General features: G+C 45.7%; 1 long non-coding RNA gene across 1 annotated transcript in view; it reads right to left on the bottom strand.

Moving 5' to 3' along the window:
* Window positions 1–339: 339 nt before the first annotated feature.
* Window positions 340–20,860, bottom strand: part of LOC138354979 (uncharacterized) — a 188,170-nt gene continuing 167,649 nt past the window's right edge. Inside the window, exon 3 of the long non-coding RNA XR_011223800.1 lies at window positions 340–1,279. This is a non-coding gene — a long non-coding RNA (uncharacterized lncRNA). The remainder of the gene's footprint in view (window positions 1,280–20,860) is intronic.

Raw genomic sequence — 20,860 nt, 5'->3', positions numbered from 1 at the left:
CCGTTCTCGACTTAAGTCCATTACATCCAGCGGTCGACCCCACAGACGCATTCATAAATTTTAACATGCTGTTCATTCAAAACGGGAATTTTCTCAAGTATAAATTAATATTATAATATATTAGCATATTGTGTATATATAGGCATAGGTTAGGTTAGGTTAGGTGTTTAGGTTCTGTTGGCGATTATTTGTATTTGTAGTACGTGGGTGAAGCATTTATAGCGTTGTGATTCGAACAAAATTCGTCAGTGAAAGCACTTGTTCCGGATATGTTCGAACGTCAGCAGTTGTGAGTCGTGTGTAAACCGTTTTTCATTCATAAACAGGGGGTTTGGCAGAAGCATGGAATCACTTTTGGATCTTTGTTTGGAGGACGGGCTGCATCCTTATATCGTTGTGGTTCGAACAAAATTCGTCAGTGAAGCACTTGTTCTGGAAGCGTTCGAACGTCATCTGTTGTGAGTCGTGTGTAAACAGTTTTTCACTCATAAACCAGCCCGTCCTCCAAACAAAGATCCAAAAGTGATTCCATGCACCCGCCAAACCCCCTGTTTATGAATGAAAAAGCGGTTTACACACGACTCACAACTGCTGACGTTCGAACATATCCGGAACAAGTGTTTCACTGACGAATTTTGTTCGAATCACAACGCTATAAATGCTTCACCCACGTACTACAAATACAAATAATCGCCAACAGAACCTAAACACCTAACCTATGCCTATATATGCACAATATGCTAATATATTATAATATTAATTTATACTTGAGAAAATTCCCGTTTTGAATGAACAGCATATTAAAATTTATGAATGCGTCTGTGGGGTCGACCGCTGGATGTAATGGACTTGAGTCGAGGACGGGTTGATGGAGAGTTGAAATTCTAGAAATAAAGAATATGGTTGGGGGAACGAGGTGGATTGAAAGTGCCATATCCTGTCCATCATGGTTATGGTGATGGTTATGGGTCTTGAAGTAGCCGGTGAGTTGTTTTCTTGGGCGGAGGGAGGCGGGGCGTTCTTGCTTGGCCAGAAGCCGTTCTCTTGCTTCAGTGTGGAGTGAGGTATTATCTTCTGGCCCACCTTCAGCGCTCGTGGCCTTGTTTATGGTTGGATGCTCTGGAGTTGGCCCGTCTTCTTTTAGGAACCAAACAAGGACCACCTTTTATTTGGAGGTGTTGGTGAATTCCACCTGGGTTCCGTCTTCACCTCCTATTCCTTTCTCTCTGGGTGTGGTATGCCCAGCTCCTGAGCCTCCCTTCCCCCCAAATGCTTCCGGCTGTGAAAGAATAAATCTCATTATAGATAACTATGGCCTAATACCAGAGTACAGAACACACCCAAATAGTCTAGAAGAATACCCTCCAGTATACGAGAATACACATCATTATAAGAGAATTCACCACAATACTGCATTGCAGAATGCACCCCAATATAAAAGTAAACATCAAAGTATAATAGAATCCAACCCAATATCAGTGTAACCAACACAAGCCACCAGGGTCTAACCAGTGTAACCAACACAAGCCACCTGGGTCTTACCAGTATAACCAACACAAGCCACCTGGGTCTTACCAGTGTAACCAACACAAGCCACCTGGGTCTTACCAGTATAACCAACACAAGCCACCTGGGTCTTACCAGTATAACCAACACAAGCCACCTGGGTCTTACCAGTATAACCAACACAAGCCACCTGGGTCTTACCAGTATAACCAACACAAGCCACCTGGGTCTTACCAGTATAACCAACACAAGCCACCTGGGTCTTACCAGTATAACCAACACAAGCCACCTGGGTCTTACCAGTGTAACCAACACAAGCCACCTGGGTCTTACCAGTGTAACCAACACAAGCCACCTGGGTCTTACCAGTATAACCAACACAAGCCACCTGGGTCTTACCAGTGTAACCAACACAAGCCACCTGGGACTTATCAATATAGCCAGAACTAGCCACCTGGGTCTTGTCAATGTTACGAGAACCAGCCTCCCGGATCTTATCAATGTAGCCTAGCACCAGCCACCCGGGTCTTATCAGTGTTGCCAGTACCTGCAACATGGGAAACATCACACAAAGACCACTTCCCCGCCTGCGTACAAGCAAGAGGCGTCCAATAAACAAGGCAAGCATGCAAGGCAGGTAATCTAAATGCAAACTAGAGGATCCTGGTCACTGTGAATTCAATCTGAAATACATTTTGAGTAAATGAATCACAGGGAGGCAGAGGCGAGGTTGGCTGAGCTTATCAGGAATCGGTCCGTATTATCCCCGCGGGAGTCACCATTCCTCAGCACAGGCATGGCGCCCTGGAAGGATTCCCGCAGAGGAAGAAAATTCCGGCAATAAAGATAAAATGCTGGTGAACGAGGGGCTGAAGCTTTCATGTCAAGCTGCACTCTAGCATGAGACGCATTTTTGTGTTGTTGTTACACTACATAAAGAGATCAAGAGATGCACTTCATAAGAGCTACACTCCTTGTGAGAACTACACTCTTCGTAACAGCTACACTCATCCGGTGAGTTACTGTTAGAGTTTAAAATCTGAGATGAGGATAATGATATTGTGCGATTCTTGGGCTTCCCCGTCACCTGCTTCAGCCACAACCATGCATGTGCCTGCCACTATCCACGTAAATTCCTTGCCACCATCCAAGTTATTTCCTGCCACCATCCAAGGTATTCCCTGCCACCATCCAAGGTATTCCCTGCCACCATCCAAGGTATTCCCTGCCACCATGCAAGTCATTCCCTGCCACCAGCCACGTTAGACCCCGTACACCATCCATGTCAATCCCTGCCAACATCGACTCCAGTTTCTGCCACCATCCAATACACAAATTTACAACTCGGGTCATATAAATTCCGTTATGATGGCACTTGGTGGCAATTCAAAGGCAATCACCAAGAGCTGTGGCAAGCCTCGCTCACTTACACACGCCATGGCTGGCCTGGCTGTACATTCACCACGGCTCATCGCCCACCACAGTGCTGTACACCGCGTTAAGACACATCGCCTCACCAGCGATTTGTCTGGGTTCGAATCCTAGCCGGAGAGGATTGACTAGGCGCCAATCCTTAACTGATTGCCTCTGTTCACCCAGCACTAATTGGGTACCCGGTTGTTAAACGATCGGTGGGTCGTGCTCCAGGGAAAACTATAGTGGGTAAGGCTTACCGTGAGCTATGGGAAGGGAAAGCTCTCACGCTCTTAACAGGAGTCACACCTGTTCCGGTGCCCCACCTGTGTAAAAAATAAAATTAAAATGATTAAAGTTAAAAATAAATGTAATTTATATTCAGAGGGATGTGAGGCTAAGATAAATCTGGTGAACTGTCCATCAAACACCGAGGGTTACCTGGTTCGGTCTCTGTTTTTCTTATTTAGTATGTGTCACACACAAGACAAATGAAGCCATAATTACCGACAAATAACAGTAAAGAATCACTTATTTACTCTCATTTCTCATTCTGAGAGAGAGAGAGTGAGAGAGAGAGAGAGAGAGAGAGAGAGAGAGAGAGAGAGAGAGAGAGAGAGAGAGAGAGAGAGAGAGAGAGAGAGAGAGAGAGAGAGAGAGAGAGAGAGAGAGAGAGAGAGAGAGAGAGAGAGAGAGAGAGAGAGAGACAGAGACAGAGACAGAGAGAGAGAGAGAGAGAGACAGAGAGACAGAGAGAGAGAGAGAGAGAGAAGATTGTTGCAAACGACATGCACTTCTAGGGAAGAATACCGCATCAAAGGGAGCCGACGGGTTGGATATCTAACAAAGGACCTCACTGGAAACCAAGACATTGTCCTCGGCAAGAACGCGGGACCGGCTCCAACCTCTAAAGAATAACCATTTGTGAATTGATGGCTTTATGTTGCAGCACATTTGCCAAATACCAGATTCATTCTCCTAATTCAATTGGCCGAAGGAAAGAAACGTGAAAAAGCTGGAATTCTGTAAATTGCTTTTAACGCGAGTGTATTAATGAGACGGGTTGGATGCCAGCATGCACAAGTGAACAATGCCAATATGGTAAGGAAACTAGCGTGATCACAAGATAGAGCACTAGTGTGAAGAGTAATGTGGAGAGCTTCCAGTGTGGATGAGCTGCCGGGGAAGAGGAGAGGAACGGAGGCGGCGAGGCAGGGGTGCCGTCCCTCGGGCTCTCCTACACTCCATTTGTTTTTTACTTGGCTGCAACATAATGGGCTCAAGAACTTAACCCAAAAATGAATTTAGCTAAGCTAGTTACAGTCTCCATAAGCGGGTTACATAGTTAATGTGTTATCAACAGTCTTTAAGAGCAAAATGGGTTCAAAAACTAGACCACATCAATCTCTAAAGCCAAGCAATTTAATTTGTGTGAACTTGTTACATATAAGAAAATATTGAGCCTACACGATGGGGCTAAACCCAGCCCCCCTGGCCGCCCCAGGGACGTGGCCCCGAGCCCATCCAGTTGTCGTGCTTGCGTCCTCACACTTGATGGTGAATAAAGGAGGAGTTGTGGGGGCCGTAAGCTGTCGGCTGGAGCTGGAAGGTGCGGGTAATGGTGGTAAGAAGGATATATAAATTACTTTTATTGCAGGAAGTCTTGTTAAAGGATAAAATGTAAAGAATGATAAAAGGAAAGAGGTTAAGACACAAATGAATGCACGATAAAGAATGCGTGTCAGGAGGTCGGGGGCTGGTGGCCACACTGGTGCAGCAGTACACGCCTCCACTCCTCCACGGAGAACCACAAACTTTAAGGCAGCACCATAAATACGTGGGACTTGTCCGAAGACGGAGGAGTATGAAGGTAGTGCCTGTGGGAACTGCAGTATTGAATGACGTATTATTAAAACAAGGTCGCCGCCGCCCATGGCCACCCTGCACAAGAGGAGAGCCCATGCGCCTGTGCTGGATGCAGAAATGCCACAACCCGTCATTCTTAAAAGAAAAAGATAAGAGAAGTTAACGATTAAGTTTTATGAAAAACACTCTTGATTACGATAATTACTGTAACAAATTCCAGTCTAACGACCGCTATCAAAACTATTTAATATCCACTTGTGCTACGAATTTGTCCCGAAAAGATGCTGTGAAAGATTCTTCTGATTATCAAAACACAATATAATCTCACTGAATTAACAAATCGCTGGAGTGGGAAGAGAAGATACCCTCGCAGAGGGATGTAAACGACTCCAGCATACATCACGCGGTCTCTTTATGATAATGGAAAAATGGTTCTGCTATCAGGGAATCGAGGTCCCTGCTGATTGGATCACATCTTATGAAGGCGAGCCGGGATCTGCCGACGGACTCTAGTTACCCAGATGGCATCCCCAACGACCTGGATAAAATTATATCACCAGGAAATAGAATCCCGATTTTATTCTTTCTCCAGTGATGAGGCAAATGTTGCCACACATGACACCAGTGATGAGGCAAATGTTGCCACACATGACACCAGTGATGAGGCAAATGTTGCCACACATGACACCAGTGATGAGGCAAATGTTGCCACACATGACAACAGTGATGAGGCAAATGTTGCCACACATGACACCAGTGATGAGGCAAATGTTGCCACACATGACACCAGTGTTGAGGCCAGTGTTGCCACACATGACACCAGTGATGAGGCCAGTGTTGCCACACATGACACCAGTGATGAGGCAAATGTTGCCACACATGACACCAGTGATGAGGCCAGTGTTGCCACACATGACACCAGTGATGAGGCCAGTGTTGCCACACATGACACCAGTGATGAGGCAAATGTTGCCACACATGACACCAGTGATGAGGCCAGTGTTGCCACACATGACACCAGTGATGAGGCCAGTGTTGCCACACATGACACCAGTGATGAGGCAAATGTTGACACACATGACACCAGTGATGAGGCAAATGTTGCCACACATGACACCAGTGATGAGGCAAATGTTGCCACACATGACAACAGTGATGAGGCAAATGTTGCCACACATGACACCAGTGATGAGGCAAATGTTGCCACACATGACACCAGTGTTGAGGCCAGTGTTGCCACACATGACAGATGAAAAAAGCAGCTCGTTACTATTGCGAGGAGAATTTGACTTGACGTTAATAGAGTATATACCTTAGAGAGCAAGAACGGGAAGTCTAACCAACATATATTGCAGTCCAGTGCAGAGAATGGTAACACGGAGCGCCGACCGACACACACAAATCCGCCCCCCCCCCACCTCCCCCCTTCCCCCCCCCCCCCCTTCCCCCCCCCCGTAAAATGACAGAATGTTTCAGGGAGGCTTAAATTAAAAACAGGGAATATTCATGTATTTAATGTATGATCCGGGGGGCTGTTGTCAAAGGCAGCGACCATTTCATAACAGGTGTCAGCAGCTGTTAGGCCACCCAGACATCTGTTCGGTGTCACGTCAATCAGTCCTGTCACTGTGTGTTCGTTTGAGTGTCGAACTCAAACGAACACACAATTTTGGTTTTGTGTTCCGATGGAGAAAAAGTGAAGAAGCTAAAATTGAATGGAGACATTTGTTGTCCGCGGGAGTTGATGGATGCACAACGGTAAATATATATTTACGCTGCGTACTTGTTGTTTGTGAGAATTCAAAATTCAAATATAATATGACCACTGCTCCTGAGGAAAGACTATGGTGCTCACAAGATGCTCAAGTTATCAACGTTACACTGGACTCCTTCTCAGGTGATGCTCCTCCAAGGCATCTTCATACTATCATATTATAAGGAGACAATGAGTCACAATAACGTGGCTGAAGTATGTTGACCAAACCGGTATGTTTAGTATGTTGACCAAACGTCGTCGTCCCTTCACTTTCTAGTGTGTGGTTTGGTCAACATCATATTATAATTTTATTCCTAGTTAGGTCTGGGATAAGTTAGGTCACGTGTTTTGGTTCAACTGTAAATTACTTACATTAGCACTACGTGGGTGAAGCAATAAGAGGCAGTTGGAACACAATGGAGGGACGTTTGACAAGTCGCTGGCTTCCTATCCCGTCGAAGCCACTAGAGACAGTGGCTCTCAGGTGAATTCAAATACCCATAAGACAATAGAAGTCGCCACAGCAGGACTGATGACCCATTCTAAGCCGTGACCATCTACACGCAACCCCCCTGTCCTTCAGGCGAGGGGGGGGGGGGTGGAAGGAGAGAGTGGCGGGGGGGGGGGGTGGAAGGAGAGAGTGGGGGGGGGGGATGACAACAATCTACTCCCCCGGGAAGTGATGACACGGCTGGTAGACGACTGAGGCGTGTCTGAGGGAAGGCAGGTGAGGGCCTCTCACACTCATGACTCATCAGTACCTTGGGAGGCCAGCTCTTCTTTATGGCGTTAATTTTTTTTATTTTGGCCCCGAGGGGTGAGTTTATAGGTCAGCGCCACTCATCCTGTGAGTCACCTACCACTTATTCATGCCCGTGCCACCTCCTGGATGGCTTAATATTCATCATTCAGTCAAATCCTGAATGGACACACTGCCATAGCAACATGTACAACACTCCCCAATAGGAAGAAAACCCGCTGGGTTGTTCATCCTGTCACTTGTGCCCAGACACAGCTGGGACTTGCTTAATTGTCTCGATTGATTGATTGATAAACATTAAGCCACCCAAAAGGTGGCATGGGCATGAATAGCCCGTAAGTGGTGGCCCTTTTGAGCCATTACCAGTATCAATAGATGATACTGAAGATCTGTGGAGGTGCGACTGCACCCTGTGTGACGGGAGATGTCTCCCGTGTAAACTAAATTAATTGTCTCGCTTAAGAACCCCTAATGTACTTTCCCTCCCCCCCCCCCCCTCCTCCCGTGAGTGGCGCTGTGCACTCTTGCTGTGTTGCGAGTGATACTTTCCACAGATTTATGAATATATGTTTTCTGAAGATGTGGTAAAGTTAGGCTAGGAGTCTCTGCACTAGACAGCATGCAGCTGGAAAGACGGGCTCCAAGAGATGGATCTCGCCCATGCAGGCACACATAGGTGGGTACAGACTGGCGAGTACCCTCACACACACGACATAATCCAAGGGTTGGGAATTATTACGCAATTCAATTTTAACTTGAGTAGGCGAGACCGTAGACTCGAAGCCCAACCCTCCCTCGTAAGCACAGATAGACGATTACACACACACACACACACACACACACACACACACACACACACACACACACACACACACACACACACACACACACACACACACACACACACACACACACACACACACATGCAAACACCAATTCCCCAAAAGCTACACATCCATTTTATCTCTGGGTGTAATGAGTCAATGAACCCTGTTCCACAGGCGGTGTGCCGTGTTTGCATGATGAATCAGCGCACACTATCGCCGCCCGCCATGTACGAATGTGCTACAATTAGGATAGTTCAAGCTGGACCACATCACCAGCAACGCCAGTAACAAGAACAGCAGGAGCACCAACGACAGCAGCAGTAGCAACAATGGCAACACCATAGAGTAACAGCAGCACCAGCCACAGCAACAAGAAGCACTACCACCATCAGCAGCAGCCACAACAACAGCCACAGCAGCACCAGCAGCATTAGCAGCAACAACAACAGCTCCAGTAGCAACAACAGCACCAGTAGCAATGACAGCAGCAGCAGCAACAGCAGCAGAGTTGTCAAACTGTCCATTTGGTCCAAAAGTTCACCCCACGCAGAATAAGCAGCCAAACAGACACTGCCGCTCGTATGAAATAATCTTTTTACCATTCCAATATAATTAAACCATCCTCTGTGCTCGAATTGTCCGGGTGTGTCTGGCTATGCCGCCACACCCACGCTCCGCTCTTGTCTAGCTCACAGTGCAGGGTTCGCTGCTCAGTAACTGTGCTCAGCCTAATTGTTCATTTATTGTATTGAGCAAGATGCTCAATTAGTGTGCTGAGTAATTTGCTTATTTATGAACCTATCACGAACTGAGTTACATTTCTTAGGTTACAAGGGGCAGGGCCAGGCTTCTTAAGAATAACTGAACGTGAACACTTGTTGTGTAAATTTATATCTATAAATTTGGTGTCTTTTTATCTGTTTGAAGGCCAGATGCTTGTGGCTAGCCTCAGTAAACTTTTAACATTCAGTATTCTGATGATATATTTACATGCCGGGGGCTCAGAACCCTTAAAAGGCGCAACCATTTAGGGGTCGACCCCGGGTGTCCCATCCTGTATACATTGCATAATAATTAATTATGAATGCGATTTTGTGTTATATATTATTTGTTATCGTAGATCTTGAGCAAAATAATCTCGACTATATATAGTCGTGATGGCTTGGCGCTTTCTCCTGATAGTTCCCTTCCCTATACCCTGAAGTTACACGAGAGAGAGAGAGAGAGAGAGAGAGAGAGAGAGAGAGAGAGAGAGAGAGAGAGAGAGAGAGAGAGAGAGAGAGAGAGAGAGAGAGAGAGAGAGAGAGAGAGAGAGAGAGAGAGAGAGAGATATGGGGGGGGGGGTGCGCAACAGGGAGCCCCTGTAGTTTCAAAAGATAATTAGCGAAAATAGGTCAGGCCTTTAGGGGTCAACGACCCCGTTACGACGCCCGATTAATGTACAGGGTGAACAAAAGTTTGACCCCCTCCCCCCCATTAATAAGATATCATGTTACAACTGAGAGTTCTGTCAACTCTCACTACTCTGGCAACTCTTACTACTCTGGCAACTCTTACTACTCTGGCAACTCTCACTACTCTGGCAACTCTTACTACTCTGGCAACTCTTACTACTCTGGCAACTCTCACTACTCTGGCAACTCTCACTACTCTGGTAACTCTCACTACTCTGGCAACTCTCACTACTCTGGCAACTCTTACTACTCTGGCAACTCTTACTACTCTGGCAACTCTCACTACTCTGGCAACTCTTACTACTCTGGCAACTCTTACTACTCTGGCAACTCTCACTACTCTGGCAACTCTCACTACTCTGGCAACTCTCACTACTCTGGCAACTCTCACTACTCTGGCAACTCTCACTACTCTGGCAACTCTCACTACTCTGGCAACTCTCACTACTCTGGCAACTCTCACTACTCTGGCAACTCTCACTACTCTGGCAACTGGTCGACCCGACAGACGTATTCGTAAATGTTATCGTAATAAGTAACCAAATACGATACTATCTCGAGTATAAAATATGAATAAAATATAATGTGTATAGTTAGGCCTAGCATAGGTGAGGTGATTTAGCTCAATTGACAATTATTTGTAGTTGCTCTACATGGATGAACGATTTAGAACGGTGCGAGTCGAACACAGAAAGAGAGTAGAGTAGTTAAGAGAAATTCGAACGTAATCAGTTGTGAGCCGCCAACTCGTTCTCAAGCCTGGCTCGATAAAGCGGCAGCCGTCTTCCCCCCCCCCACACACAGCCCGTCGTCGTGAATAAAGGCCAAAGTCCATTCCATGCACCCGCCAAACTTCCCTGTTTATGAATGAAAAACGGTTTACACACGACTCACAACTGATTTCGTTGGAACACATCCGGAACAAGTGCTTCACTGACGACTTTTGTTCGAGCCACAACGCTGTCAATGCTTCACCCACGTACTACAAATACAAATAATCGCCAAAAGATCCTAAACACCAAACGTAACCTACGCCTAACTTGTGCATAATAAATGAATTAAACTAACTAACTAAAGGCCTAATTATAAATAGAACGTTATTATATAATAATAATAATAATAATAATAATAATAATAATAATAATAATAATAATAATAATATATATATATGAGAACAAACCTATATTAATACGCAATACGTTAAAACTGATTAATGTGTTGAGTGGATCGCCCGCAGCTTGAACAAGCCTAGCCTGAGGACATGTTGGAAACAAGTCTCAGGACACAACAAAAGCAATACGACCGTAGAGGCTGAAATGGGACCACTCAATCTTCCTTCTTCACAGTTGAGGCAGAAAAACTCTCCTCTCGCCCCTCTAGAATACTGATTTCCTTGTTGTATTTCCCCAAACGGTATATACAGGAGTTGTTGCGCTCTGTACATAGTGTTTCGGGTGTATATATACGCGGTTACGCAGGCGATGAGTCACAATAACGTGGCTAAAGTATGTTGACCAGACCACACACTAGAAGGTGAAGGGACGACGACGTTTCGGTCCGTCCTGGACCATTCTCAAGTCGATTGTGAGAATCGATTTGAGACGACCGTGTTATAGTAATAATAATAATCACACAGAAGTCATATTAACGTGATATATATCAATGAGAAAATCTGGCGGACAGGGAGGAGGTTGTGGTGTTCTGAACATTACGGATCAACAGGCTTCGCGAGTAGCACCTTGCAACATTTAATTTTTGATTTTGTTTCGGCTAGACAAAACATGTCCAGTTTAATTCTTGTAAATCTCAAATTTTATCTACTAGTTTTTTACTGGTGATGTAAACAAAATCATGACATACAATCTATCTTACTCTGTATCTGGCAAGTGGCTTGCACTCTCTGTTATCTTGCAAGTGTAAACAAATACGTGCCACCGCGTTATCCCAAATTGATGTACGCTGCTGAATCAAATCTTAGAAATTGATCGTGAATAAAAGTGAATTGTTCCTTCATGTTTCCTTTGCTGTCGCTATAACAACCGAGACACGCTGGCTCCTTGCAGCTTCGCTCTACCCGGCTTGTTACCTATATGTGCTTACAGGCTCAAGTGCACGCTTCTAAGGGTTGTCTTTCAAAATATTTCTAGCTTAACCCTTCTACTGCGGTTGACATCCTGGATGTTTCCAGTCAGTTTGGCGGGTCCCCCCCCCCCTCTGGCTGTTTTAACATCTGCTCAACTAGAGATTAAGTTTTCGGATGGAAGGTTATACCTCTGAGGACACAGTCGCTATGTTTTTTTTTTTGTAATTAGAAAAGCCATTGATGGCCGTAGAATCTTCGGGAAGGAAACATGTCACCTCACTTCCCCCCCCCCCCCCCCCCCACCACACACCACCCTCCTCGCGACTCTGGTGCCTCTTCAAACAGGATATTCATGAAATATTCGATGTCATTTGTGATAATTATATATTTTAATAACAATAAGGTGTTCTTGAATGAAATTGGGAAAAGAGTGGATAATACATTCATTATCTTTGGAGTTTGGTGCCGTGGTGAAGGCTCATAGGGCATAATGGGTCAACGTGTTCGTCTAACCCATTCCGCTTACTGGCACCTCTAACACTGAATTACCACAAGCTGCATCTTTGGACAATGTAAATCTGAATGAGTTGTAATATTGAGTGTGACCATATGGTGAACGCACCCCGACAGGCCGAGGCAATAGTAAAGGGAAAATAGTATTGACTGGCAGACAAGCCTTTGTATTTGAGTGAGGCGAGTATTGTCTGGCCATGTACTCTTGTTTACATGAATCCTATCCAGCAGCGAGTCACAAAGTCACACAGCCACTCCACATACTTCCACCACCCTCGCACAAAAATCCATTCCAGTCTATTCTGAATCTGGCAAAAATCAAATGGGAAATTAATTCCTGTCACGCGGGGGTGTGAACGATGGCGTTCATCAGCCGGACGGGGTGCAGGGGCGGCGGGTGCCTCGGCTCTCCACACCCCGGCCTGCTCTCCTCCACACACACACACACACACACACATACACACACACACACACACACACACACACACACACACACACACACACACACACACACACACACATACACACACCCACCTACCCACCCACCCACCCACCCACCCACCCACCCACACACACACACACACACACACACACACACACACACACACACACACACACACACACACACACACACGCTCCATCACCACATGATTCAGCATCATACTGGGTGGTGAACGATTGGGACGAGGTCAGCTGGAGGCCTCTAGTCCCTTGATGACACATAATACTGTATAATTCCCCTTCTCGGGGGATAGGATGTCTTGTCGAGGTCCTTAGAACTGGTACGATACATGACCTCTGACCTTCATCCTATTATCATTCGTCCTCCCCCCCTGACCTTCGTCCTCTTGACCTTCACCACTGACCTCTCGGTCCACCGTCACCAGGTGGCTATTAATGCAAGCTCTGGTGCTAAATGGGACAAGAAAAGTAAGCGAGGACAGGATATACACAATTTTTGAAGATCACGAAATGTGCTCATTCCCTTGATACAAAGGTCAGTACTTACCTGACAGTGACAGCGGGGAAGTGAGGTCAAGGTCACTATGCCCCGCCTACTGCCCTTGTTGTATCCGTTGCGTTATAATACCACCATTCTCAAGTTCAAAGTCTTTGTCGATAATTTAAGACCAGGTTTAACAAATAAAACAGAATGTTAAGACTTAGATTATAACCCCAGAGGTACAACAGTGCCAGCAGGCGGGGGACCAGGAGCTACACCTCACTTCCCCGTAGTCACTGGTACGTACACACTCACAACTACACATCCCATCCACATGAAAAAAAATTAGCCCAACAACCTAAAAATCGTAAAAAAAACTATAAATTATATTGGCCAACAAAAGCAGAGCCGCTGCACAGAGGGGTCACAGTAACGTGATGTATGAGTGAGAAAATCAGTAGAGTCGTGGCGAGGATCTGAACCTATGCGCTGTGCTCTTTTTATTCTTTCCGCACAGTTGGTGTCTCGTGAAGGCAATTTGTCAACCTATGGTTTGTTGTATTAACTACTGGAAAATCTGTGAAATTTCCTGTCAGCTAGTTCCATGGTTTGTCCAGTTGTATTTGAAGCTCAATCACCATCACGAGTGTTTAGGTGAACAGGCTATGTTAACACCTGAGGAAGTTCAGTGCCGCCTACTCTTGCCATCCCGAAAACGTCATCGATGTACAGTATCTGTAATATATTTAGAGGAGATGGGGTGTATTGTATCCGATTATTTTCGAACACTGAGTGCATAAAAATCTCGATCATAGCTACAGTCAGTGAGGCTCATTTCGCTGTGTCTTTGATCTTTCTGAAAAGATGGTTCTTCACCGTTAATAACCCAGCTTCTATACTGCGCAGGAGACATGCTTTTAGGAGTTGTTTAGTTGGGGGCCTGCATACTCCTGCTGTCCGCAAGTCACTCCTCTTGCGGTCTCCGTCTATGAGAAAAGCTGAAACCAGATCTTTGGAGTCTTCAGCTCCTGGAATACTGCTCTGCAGTGTTTCACCGTTCAGTGAGAACATTCTGACCACTTGCAGGCGATGAGTCACAATAACGTGGCTAAAGTATGTTGACCAAACCACACACTAGAAGGTGAAGGGACGACGACGTATCGGTCCGTCCTGGACCATTCTCAAGTCGATTGTCGACTTGAAAATGGGAGATCCATCTCCCACTTCTATTTTTTGGAGAGACTGTGGCGTGGTCCTGTTGCCTGTGACGCTGGAGTACGTCTAGGAGGGGCAGAAGGCCCGACACACCTGGTCCACCGGTGTGGTCTTGGTCGTGTAACTTAGCCACCTTACCATGTCCAACCACTTGGGCTGGACGGTAGAGCGAAAGCTCGCTTTATGCAGGTCGGCGTTCAATTCCCGACCGTCCAAGTTGTTAGGCACCATTCCTTCCCCCCGTTCCATCCCAAATCCTTATCCTGACCCCTACCCAGTGCTATATAGTCGTATTACCTTGGCGCTTTCCCCTGATAATCCTTCACTCCCTCCATGAATCCGAGTCTGCCTGCTTCTCCTTGTGCACCTTCGGGAGGAAATAAAGGGTCGGGACAGAAGACACACGCCTTAGGTAAGTCTGAGTATTGCTGTAAATATCACTAGAACTAGAGGGCAGGAATGAACACTTTGAACAGGTTGTTGATTCCAACTTGAATTTATCATTTCAAAAGTAGAAAAAAGTAAGTATAAATAGGGACTCGCAAGCACGCACGCACGCACTCACACACATGCATACACAGAAACGGGGCCTCGTTTGAGGTCCCGCACTCGTGGCTGAGTTGACAGCGATTGAGAGTCGTAGTCCTAATGACCCAAGTTAGATTCCCGGCGGAGGTGGAAACAAATGGTCAGAGTTTCTTTTACCCTGATGCTTCTGTTCACCTAACAGTAAATAGGTACCTGGGAGTTAGACAGCTGTTACGGGCTGCTTCGCGCGTGTGTGTGTGTGTGTGTGTGTGTGTACTCACCTAGTTGTACTCACCTAGTTGTGTTTGCGGGGGTTGAGCTCTGGCTCTTTGGTCCCGCCTCTCAACCGTCAATCAGCAGGTGTACAGGTTCCTGAGCCTATTGGGCTCTATCATATCTACACTTGAAACTGTGTATGGAGTCAGTCTCCACTACATCACTTTCTAATGCATTCCATTTGTCAACCACTCTGACACTAAAAACGTTTTTTCTAATATTTCTGTGGCTCATTTGGGCACTCAGTTTCCTGAGTGCCCAAACACACACACACACACACACACACACACACACACACACACACACACACACACACACACACACACACACACACACACACACACACACACACACATACACACAGAACCAAAGAGCCAAAGCTCAACCCCCGCAAGCACAATTAGGTGAGTACACACACACACACAGTAATCTAAAATAACCACCGACATAGACACAACTATATTAAACTACATACAACAATTACATTTAACAGGCAAAGACAACATTACAAGAACAGGATTATCACTCTGAACAAACAAATTATTTCCAATGTTTTCATAGTATGCAAATTCCAAATGCAGGAAAATAGTTTTGGTTAGTATAAATTATCCCGTATATATATATTCCCATTATGTAAATTCTAGATACAATAAATATTCGTGAAAAGTAGGAGGATTTACGAATATTCCAACATTACGAATATTTTAGCAATTATGTAAATTTCAGATACAGCAATGTTTGTAATCGTGAGAGAAGAGTTGCATATTGCTGTAGGTGACGAGGTGGACAGTCTTGCAACGGTGATCAAGAGGCGTGTATGATTGCCAAGACAAGATGACATGTATGATTACAAAGACAAGATGACATGTATGATTACAAAGACAAGATGACATGTATAATTACAAAGACAAGATGACATGTATGATTGCCAAGACAAGATGACATGTATGATTACAAAGACAAGATGACATGTATGATTACAAAGACAAGATGACATGTATGATTACACAGACAAGATGACATGTATAATTACAAAGACAAGATGACATGTATGATTACAAAGACAAGATGACATGTATGATTACAAAGACAAGATGACATGTATGATTACACAGACAAGATGACATGTATAATTACAAAGACAAGATGACATGTATGATTACAAAGACAAGATGACATGTATGATTACAAAGACAAGATGACATGTATGATTACAAAGACAAGATGACATGTATGATTACAAAGACAAGATGACATGTATGATCACAACACTACACGCCTCATGTATAATGTGTAGGTGTGTGTGTATTCATCTAGTTGTCCTTGTGGGGGTTGAGCTGTGGCTTTCTGGTCCCGCCTCTCAAGTGTCAATCAACTGTGCGTGTGCGTGCGTGTGTGTATGTGCGTGCGTCTCACCCCCCCCCCCCCCCAACAGTGTCACAGGCAGGAGACTGTATTTTGCGTCTACGGTTTTAATTCGGGAATATTTTATAAACTTTACGAGGTGGTGGTTGGTGTATTTTTACCTTGTCTCTGGTACTGACTCTGGGTACCTGGCGTGGTATACTGCCTGGTGGTGGCGTGGTATACTGCCTGGTGGTGGCGTGGTATACTGCCTGGTGGTGGTGTTGTATACTGCCTGGTGGTGGCGTGGTATACTGCCTGGTGGTGGCGTGGTATACTGCCTGGTGGTGGTGTTGTATACTGCCTGGTGGTGGTGTGGTATACTGCCTGGTGGTGGTGTGGTATACTGCCTGGTGGTGGCATCAGTCCCCCTGGACCACACCAAGATCACATACTCATGATCACCAAGATCAAGGTTATATAATCCACTGTACCTCACATTGTATATGGAAAGGAAGATGAATGTTGCCTAACCTCATCCCATGGGAGAGGTCTAACAGCCAGGATTAACTTTACAACAATACGGCGGAGGAGAACAAGCTGTATAACGTGAACGGGCTTAACACGGGCGAGATAAAGCTGAAAAATAACATAGCTGCGCTGCTGGAACTAATCATGACTGCTGGATCTTTTATTTTACACACTCAGCTTCAGCTTGTACGCTAAGCTTCAGTCGATATCTGATTACGCTGTTCCTCAGACTTCTCAATTTGTCAACATTAAACAACATTTTCCTTATATGCTGAGCGTAACTGGTGGCTATATATAATACAAATATTTCTGTATTTAATAATTAACCACAAACATTTTTCTATATATATATATATATATATATATATATATATATATATATATATTAATAATAATATTTTAATTAGACGAATGGTGTTCACACGATGCCGTTGTTCAACTGGCACTGTGTTCATGTGAACTCTGTTATCTGTTCATCTGTTATGAAGCGTTGGTTATGACTGGTGATGCCAAGCGTGTGTTCTCCACATTAAATTTACACTCCAGAGTGAACTACACCTACAGGTACTCGACAATACTAAAGCCATCATGGTATATATGTAACAATAAGTATAACAGTTATATCCTGCACAAGTAAATGCAAGTTATGGGTCATATATAATAACTGGGTCGTAAGAGTCCCCTTAGTGGTTGAAGGCCAATATCAGGTGATTTTAGTGGTGACGTCATTAAACACACTTGTTTTGTAATTGGCTGTTTGCAGACGATAAGTCACAATAACGTGGCTGAATTACTGATGACCAAACCACACATCAGAAGACGAACAGACGAAGACGTTCCGGTCCGTCTTGGATCATTATCAAGTCGAAACGTCGTCGTCGTCGTCTCCTAATCGTCTGGTGTGTGGTTTGGTCCACAGTAACTGGCAGTTTGTTCTTCTGTGTGAGCCACGGAGGCTCTCATCTTCCATCATGCATGGGTTTAAATGAATTGATACACCCATATGTTTTTTCACGTTCAAAAATGACTATTGTATAAAGTTCATTTTGTACTGATTTTTGGTTTATCCTCTTCCAGGGGAAATACCATTAATTTACAGGGACGAGCTGTCGTATGTTAACGCCCAGGTTCTCATACAAACATACCACATACAAATATACATAACATACGAACACAAAAGCATTTACATTAAAAACTTGCAACACGAGGGGGGGAGTTGGGGGGGGGGGGATTGGAGGGGAAGGGGGGGGGGTAGGATTCCATTGTTGGTAAATCATTCATCTGTTTCATTTACACGGCAGCTTTTAGCGTAGTGAAAAGAACACAGGATGGTATTAGTGCAACGTTACCTGATTGCATGCAGGTGCAGTGTTGTGCTCTGCTGTGCAGTGCCTTAAAACAGCGTTCAGTCTCGCTGCAGCGTTCTCGCATTCCTATGTTGCAGTGTTGCACAAATACAGGCAAGACGGGAAGGAGTCAAGTACAAGAATGTAAGAACTCTTGTATATATCTCAAAAGAAGCAAATAAAAGTATCAGGAGAAAGCACCGAGCCTTGACCACTACGGAACTCAGCAAGAGTTCTGGCTTCTCTCTGCTGTATCATACAGTTTTGAAATTGCTAGTACACGGCACGCTTAGAATACCACTTTTGTACCCAGGTTATCGTTCACTTGTCTTTGTGTTTGCTGGAAGACTACGGTATGAAAAATAGCAACACTAGTCTGGTCAAATGTACACAAACTACTGCTATTAAGTGTACACAAACCACTGTCATTAAGTGTACACAAACCACTGCCATTAAGTGTACACAAACCACTGCCATTAAGTGTACACAAACCACTGCCATTAAGTGTACACAAACCACTGCCATTAAGTGTACACAAACCACTGTCATTAAGTGTACACAAACCACTGTCATTAAGTGTACACAAACCACTGCCATTAAGTGTACACAAACCACTGTCATTAAATGTACACAAACCACTGCTATTAAGTGTACACAAACCACTGCCATTAAGTGTACACAAACCACTGTCATTAAGTGTACACAAACCACTGTCAATAAGTGTACACAAACCACTGCCATTAAGTGTACACAAACCACTGCCATTAGACTAGTTGCGACTACAATAATGCCGGGACACAAGAACTTCCAGAATAGTTACCTGCATAAATCATTTAACAAATCCAGGTAATCTTATTAACAGCAATAAAACACATACTATTGATTTCCTTAACCTTACTAAAAGAGGTAAATAATATCAACAAAGTAATCTCTATGTACAGCAGTTGAATACCATAAAAATATTAAATATGTTTAGCGATCTTTCGTAACATTTTGACTATTAATTCCATACATGTAAACATTGCCAATGTTTGCCAATTAAATTGGGAAATTATTAAATAAGTTTGGGAGGAATACTGATCAGAACTGATCTAATAGGGGAAACACTTCCCCTGATAATTGTCAAGCAATAAGTCCGTTTTTGCCCTTTATATCGCCCCTTGACATTAAAATAGGGTAATGCGCCACCTGGTGCTTGGGTTGAGACAGAGCTCGGGTAAAGTAAGGGGCAGGAGTAGGAGGTATAGAAGGGGTTCCTGTTATCATAACAATAGAGATGGGAAGGCAAGAGAACTGTCAGGGGGGGGAAAACCGCCAAGCCATTAGGACTATATAGCACTTGGAAAGAGTCAGGATAAGGATGTAGGATGGGGACAGGGGAGTTCAGGAATGGTGCCCAACCACTTGGACGGTCGGGGATTGAGCCCCGACCTGCACGATAGAGATGAGGGAACACAGGCAACCGGATTGAAGTATGGGCAGTCCGATAGGCGAAGGAGGACGACATGAACACCGAGGACGACAGGTGATAAAAGCCAGAGAGTGCTTAGCGAAAGTGCAGCTGCATGCACTCTGGGGAGAGAGACAGAGAGAGAAATCCATTCAACATTGCCGAGTGATGTCGGAACCATCAATACCGGAGCGATGCAGGAGTACTCAACTCCCCGGAGGTGTGAACCCTCGGTCTCCTGCAGAAGTAACAACACAACTACAGCCAGGAGAGACCATCAAGCCAGGAGGGGGGGGGTATAAAAACTATATGCATATAAGCGAGCACTGAAGGTTAGCTTGTGACACGGGGGAGTGGAGTGGCGGAGGAGGTGCTTGTCAGACCCAGTGTCTGCCAGGAGAATTGGGTAGTAGAGGTGGTGGCTGGGAGAGGTGGTGGCTGGGAGAGGTGGTGGCTGGGAGAGGTGGTGGCTGGGAGAGGTGGTGGCTGGGAGAGGTGGTGGCTGGGAGAGGTGGTGGCTGGGGGAGGTGGTGGCTGGGAGTGGTGGTGGCTGGGAGAGGTGGTGGCTGGGAGAGGTGGTGACTGGGAGAGGTGGTGGCTGGGAGAGGTGGTGGCTGGGGGAGGTGGTGGCTGGGAGAGGTGGTGGCTGGGAGAGGTGGTGGCTGGGGGAGGTGGTGGCTGGGAGTGGTGGTGGCTGGGAGAGGTGGTGGCTGGGAGAGGTGGTGGCTGGGAGAGGTGGTGGCTGGGAGTGGTGGTGGCTGGGAGAGGTGGTGGCTGGGAGAGGTGGTGGCTGGGAGAGGTGGTGGCTGGGAGTGGTGGTGGCTGGGGGAGGTGGTGGCTGGGAGAGGTGGTGGCTGGGGGAGGTGGTGGCTGGGAGTGGTGGTGGCTGGGAGAGGTGGTGGCTGGGAGAGGTGGTGGCTGGGAGAGGTGGTGGCTGGGAGTGGTGGTGGCTGGGAGTGGTGGTGGCTGGGAGAGGTGGTGGCTGGGAGAGGTGGTGGCTGGGAGAGGTGGTGGCTGGGAGAGGTGGTGGCTGGGAGTGGTGGTGGCTG

The sequence above is a fragment of the Procambarus clarkii genome, chromosome 6, assembly GCF_040958095.1.
Source record: "Procambarus clarkii isolate CNS0578487 chromosome 6, FALCON_Pclarkii_2.0, whole genome shotgun sequence".
Lineage (NCBI taxonomy): Eukaryota > Metazoa > Arthropoda > Malacostraca > Decapoda > Cambaridae > Procambarus > Procambarus clarkii.
Note: the sequence above shows the minus strand (reverse complement) of the source record. Positions and strands in the feature narration are given on the sequence as shown.